This window comes from Tupaia chinensis, unplaced genomic scaffold (genome assembly GCF_000334495.1).
Source record: "Tupaia chinensis unplaced genomic scaffold, TupChi_1.0 Scaffold145082_1, whole genome shotgun sequence".
NCBI lineage: Eukaryota > Metazoa > Chordata > Mammalia > Scandentia > Tupaiidae > Tupaia > Tupaia belangeri.
In genome coordinates, this window is record NW_006204943.1 from 1,315,974 (window position 1) to 1,322,062 (window position 6,089).

A 6,089-nucleotide genomic window follows, 5' to 3' on the forward strand; every position below is an offset into this window, starting at 1 on the left:
CCCTCTCTTCACTGAAACAACTCCTGAAAATCCAACTTTCCCACACTCAACCTAAATCAAAGTACAAATCTCCAATTCTCAATCACTTAGTAACTCAGTAAAACACATTACGAACATACTTGCATTATCACTGGCGCTTTGTTCACGTGGATCCTCTATTTACTGTTTGTAGGTGTGCATCACCCATTATGAGGGTGCAATGAGAGTGAGGTACTGATTGATGCTGATGTTGCCACGCTGCAGCAACCTGAGTCTGAATTCATGTTCTCCCATTTACTGGACTTAGGGACTTGGGCAAGTCTTACAACTGCACAGACTCCATTTCCCTAATATATAAAATGACAAAAATAGCACCTGGTTCAGTGAGCTGGGAGGAGTACATAGGATAATATATAACTTGGCATATCCTAGAAGCTAAACATCTGAGGTGTTTCTTTTTTTAATATGTATTTATTTATTTATTATGATTACTTTTTTTTAAGAGAGATTTTTGCTATAGGGCACATGCACTCACTGGAGAGACAAAGAGACAGAAAGTGAGAAATCTCTCCCCAGAGGATATGGCCATGCCACAGTCCCTTCTCCTACAGTCTCCACTCAGGATTTTGGGCACACATGCACACTCGCCTGGCATGAATTTTTTAAGCCACCGGGTCTGGAACCGTGTAGTCGAACCGTGGTCGACTACATGGAGTCCAGCAACGTAACCATTATGCCATCTGCTGGTCCCTGTTATTATTATTTTTTAATTTGACCAGAGAGAGACAAAGAGAGAAAGAGAGAGAGAGAGAAAGTGAGAAAGCAAGTTGCCAGGTCCAGGACTCGAATCATGGTCTGCCATGTGGGAGTCCACCACCTTAACCACCATGCCACCTGCCGGCCCCAACATGTGAGTTTTAAAAATCTACTTCTCCTGGGTCAGCAGGTGGTGGGCTGCTCAAGGCATAGGATCCCACATGGCTGCCTCTGCAGTTCAAGTCTTGGACCTAACCTGAAAAAAGACTCCAGGCACAAGTGCGTGCATGCACAAAATCGCAGCAGGAGAATTGGATAAGAAGAGACTGCAGCATGGCCATCCTCCCCGAGGGGTGACTTAGTACTTCCCTCTTTCTCTGCCTCTCTGTCTCTCTTCAGTAAGCACACACACTCTCTGGCAAAAAAAAAAAAAAAATCTATAAATAAAAAGAAAAATTTTTAAATCTCTTTCTTCCTTTTATCAATGGAGCTATGTTTTTATTTTAACACTCAAAAATACAATACTTTAACCTCATTGTTTCTAGTATTTACTTTTTAAATGTATTTTATTCTAATTTCTTATAAGTGTACATAAATTAAAACAAAGGCATGCTTATTTATATGCTTTCTGAATAAAAAAAAAAAACAAAGGAAGAAAGAAAGAAAGAAAAAAAGCGGAAGTGAGGGCCTTACTGCACAGTAACTGTCAACTATGATAATGACAGTATAGCTCAGGATCTGACACATAGTGTCTCAATGCTGCCTCGTTCTTGGATAGAAAATCACTCAACACTTAAAAATCTGTCCATCTTTGAAACCTGGCTTGATAAAGAGCCAGGTGGAAGCACCCTGCACAATGACACAGGGACTCTGAACGTTCAAGAATCTCTGTCTGGGCGTGATGTGTATAAGAAGTTGTTAGTTCATATCATCCTTTCTTTCCTCTAGTTATTTTTTTTAATGCTATTCATAAACTGTGCTTTTATTAAAAAATCCTCTGAATACTAAGTGAAGTTTAAAAGCAAACTCCAGATATCAATACTTCAGGACGTTATTTTTAAATTGCACCTAGAGCTTAAAATCTTGAGAAACTCACAATCATAAAATGCCATCTTCAGCACAAAAACTTCCTTTGGTTGGGAGTAAATTATTCCTTTGATCTTAATGAGCTCATAATATATGGATCAAGAACTGTAACAGCTAACTTTATTCAAAGAAAGAGGGCACTCTTACTGAACTGAAGCAAATACTTGCTAGAGATCATCTAAAGTCAGTTCAAAAATACTAGTTAGAAGAATGTAAGAGCAATCTTTTTGAAACAATCATTGCTACTTATCTTAGAGAATAAATTTTCAGGAGTGGCTGCTCCCTCTAGGTCTGTCCCCAAAACTGCTTGAGCAGAACATAAATAACCCTTAGCCAGCTTCGTAGTCTACCTGTTAAGGGAGCCAGATCCCACCTGGCTGATGGTGGTTCAAATCCCAGCCCTCGTGGTTTAAAGAAAACACTGGAAGTGTGTACGTGTGTGCCCCAAATCTCAAAAGAATGAAAAAATGGAGGAGAAGGAACTACGGTGTGACCATGCCCCTTGGGGAGGCTTGCTCGCTCTCTCGCTCTCTCTCTCTCTCTCTCTCTCTCTCTCTCTCTCTTTCTGCCCCCTTACTGATGAGCATATGCACCCTCTGGAAATTTAAAAACAAAATGATTATGGATGATCTTTCTAGAGATTAGACTGCTCACCTTTACTGAATCTTGTAAATCAATTTATTTTTTTTACTAAACTGAGCTCAGTGAGGGTGCTACTAGAATTCTAGCAGATAATTCTTCATGAGGGTCTCTCCAGAGCATTATAGGAATGTTAGCACTAATTGCCAGTTGTTCCTTATACAGCAATGAAAAATATCATCTCCATTCTCCCCTTGAGAACCACTGATTGAATCTGATAGCCAAGAAGCCAAACTTTTCACTAGACAAAACTAATTTACAAGGAATTAGAATGGAAGTAAAATTCTGCCCTGGACTCATCCTGGTTAGTAAACAATTATTAAAGTAGACTGACTACTTGTAAATATTAAGTCAACAGAAAACTGGATGAACCTGTTGTAAGTTCCACCGGAAAATATCTAAAAACCATAATGGTATTATTCAATCTTCAATTCTTCAATCTTTTTTTGGGGGAGGGGGGAGTTTTTGCTATAGGGCACATGCGCTCGCCAGAGAGACAGAGAGACAGAAAGCAAATCATCCCCACCACTGGGGGGTAGGGGGGGGATGGCCACACCGCAATCCCTTCTCCATTCTCCTCTCCAGATCTTGGGCACGCATGCACACACTCCTGGCATGAGTTTAAGCCACTGGGTCTGAGACTCAAACCATCATCAACTATATGGGAGTCCAGCGACATAGCCCTTACACCAACTGCTGGTCCCCAGTTCTTCAATCTTATTGTTATGAGATCATCATTAAATCAACAGTCTCTAGAAAATAAATGTCTGTGAATATTGCTCCTATAAATTTTATCTTAAGAATAAATCTATTTTGGGGGGCCAGCCAGTGGTGTGATAGTTATGGTGGCTGGATCCCATATGGCCAATTGTGCAGTTCAAGCCTCAAACCCAGAGGTTTGAAAGGTATGCTTAGTACATGTGCATGCATGCCCAAAATCCTAAAAGGAGAAACAGAGGAGAAGGGATTACTCTGTGACTATCTCCCGTAGGGGATGCTTTCTCTCTCTCTCTCTCTCTCTCTCTCTCTCTCTCTCTCTCTCTCTCCAGCACGCACACGACCCCTCTGGCAAAAATTTAAAAAAGAAAAGAAAAAATAATAAGTCTGTTCTCACATCTCACTCCCTGAGAAAAGTGATTTGAAGCTCATCAAAAAACAAATAGCAACAACAAAAACCCACACGTTATTATTCCAGGGGCCGATAAGCTGTCATGAAATCTATTTAGATTCAGTCTAATGCCATACTCAAAAGCATTCTTGTAGAGAGAACGAGTAAATGTTGGATCATGGTAAAGCAATCCATTTAAGACCAATGGGAGTCTAGAAATTCACAGCAAGGGGTTTGCATTTTTATTTATAAATGTTGCACAAGCTTTAATCCCAGCTCTGAGCTCCCATGGTGAATTGTCAGGAGTGTAAATATAATAAATGCATCACATCATTTGTCAACATAATTGTCCCTAACCAAGCTGGGAGGGGGCCACAGTTAAAAACTTTTGAAAGAGAAAAGTGTAGAGGACAGTTAAGAAAATCAGGTGAGAGAATTCATTCCACAGAATTCTCCCCATACCTTACCTCATATAATCCCGAGTTTCTCTGCCTTTGTCAGGGTAGAATCCATCATTGCAAATCAGATTTAAGGAGTAGCAAGAAGAAACATGATGATGCATTTTCATTAAAAATCACACATTGGGCCTACCCACTTGGTGAGTTCATTCTTAGGAATAGCCAGATCTGAAGTCACAGAGTCTGGAGTCCTAAGGTGGCTTTGAGCTCTGCAGATCCACTTCACTGAGGCTCCTCCATCTCTTCCTAGTCTCCCAAAGTTCTACAGATGAAACACTGGGGGGAATTCAAGGAGTCCTCTCCAGAAAGACTTCGTCCAGCTAAGCACAACACTAAAAGCCACCCTTACCTTTCATCAGGACTTATCACACTTCAGGCATCCTAAGTGAAAAAACATAGTGTACTATGTCCCTGCAGCTGAGGCAGTCACAGCCACACCCCTGTAAAGAGCACAGGATGCGATCGCCCCATCCTCCCCTCAGCTTCCTTCCTTGACTTTTCCATGGGAGAATTCCAAAGAATGAGCTGTGCGCACACACACACACACACACACACACAGAGTGGGCTGACAAACAAGCTGACTGCTACCATAGAGAGGGGAGCTTGTTGTGATTTGCTCAGAATAGAGTAGCCACTACCTAGGAACACCGATTTAATTATTATTAATCATAGAAGCATTCATTTAGGTTACTGAAATAGGTTTATAGTCTCCTAACCAACCCAGGGTAGAATTGATAAACTTGGGATTTCCAACTGTAAAAAGAGACCAAAACTTTTTCGAACATTATAGAACTTTAGCAAAAATCCAAAAATGTGGCTATCAAACCAGAAGTTATTTTCAGACCTCACTTCTCGTGTAAAAATGGATACAATCATCAATCTACCCTGTGCTCTTGTCTTATGCTGGAAGGCGTTTGGGTGGGGGGACCCCCAGTTCAGACCTACTGTGCTTTCACGAAGAAAAGGGCCACCTGAAGCTGCTAGCCCAGCTGTGTCAGCTGCTGACATTATTAAGTGCCAGTTGAGTGCAATGGAAGGCTCTAGGATCATCTCTTTCTACTGAATGTCCAGGAAAGCAAGATAAACTGTCCTCCTTTGTCAGGTGAACTTGCTGTGAAGTGAGGCAGACTAGATTTAGGCCCCAGAGAACATTCAGTGGTGACAGCTTCCTCTCTACCGTTCCCTTCACCCAGACGTCATTTTCCCTGAAGCTTCAGGTGGCTACAAGGCTTTGGGCCAGTTCTGGAATTGGATGAGAGAGCACAGCAAACCTGGCCCTGCAGAACCACCACCCTGTGCAGGCTTTTTCTGGAGATGTTAACCAGACTTAGAACGAATCACTGTCCCTTTTCCATGTGTCTGGGCCTACAACAATAATAAGTACATACTAAATGCCTATTATGTCCCAGTAGTACATAGTAGGTGCTTTAACAATAGCCTGTAGTAACTGACTGTGCTCTAAGGATGCTCATGTTACCGATGAGGAAACTGAGGCTCACAGAGGAGATATGATTTGAAGTCAGATATGAATGACAACCAATCCCAAGCTCTTTTACAATACTCTCCTCCTCCCTCAAATAGCATTCCTGAAAACACCAGCAAACTCATTAATTTGTGTGTGGCTGATGAGGACACAGCGGTCTCAGTCACCCTTACAAGATTAGGAAAAATAAATCTAGAAAGGACGGATTCATTTCCTCTTATTGGCATCAAAATTGGCTACAGGCTGTAAACAACAAACAGGCTGCTCAGCGACATAAGCATCTCTGTTTTCATACCCCATCGAGGAGAGTGTTTAGTCTTGAACTTCAGACTCCTTTCTAGTACTGAAATAACAAACTCTTCTTAGAGCAGAGAAGAGGCTCACAGAGCCGCTCTTACTGCCACCCACTCCAGAGTCTGTGGACCCCTCCTGCTCCCACCAGTCAAGTCTTCCAAGTCGCGAGTCTTTGTCTTTCAAATACTGTAACATTTGCCATATATGCCACTTTAGCTTAGCTATAGATTCTGGTCCACCCATGTGTGACCGACGTCTCCATGTGACTCACAAGCTATTTCCCTAC

At 41.8% G+C, this 6,089-nt stretch overlaps 1 protein-coding gene across 2 annotated transcripts in view; it reads right to left on the minus strand.

Moving 5' to 3' along the window:
- The window catches only part of HECW2 (HECT, C2 and WW domain containing E3 ubiquitin protein ligase 2), a 248,764-nt gene that overhangs the window by 163,347 nt on the left and 79,328 nt on the right, over window positions 1-6,089 (minus strand). Inside the window, exon 1 of one of the 2 annotated variants that reach the window (XM_027767974.1) lies at window positions 4,036-4,396. The exons of the other annotated variant lie outside the window; for it this stretch is intronic. The gene's annotated coding sequence lies outside the window, so the exon portion shown is untranslated. Of the gene's footprint in view, window positions 1-4,035; window positions 4,397-6,089 lie in introns of those variants that run through there. 2 annotated transcript variants of the gene reach the window in all.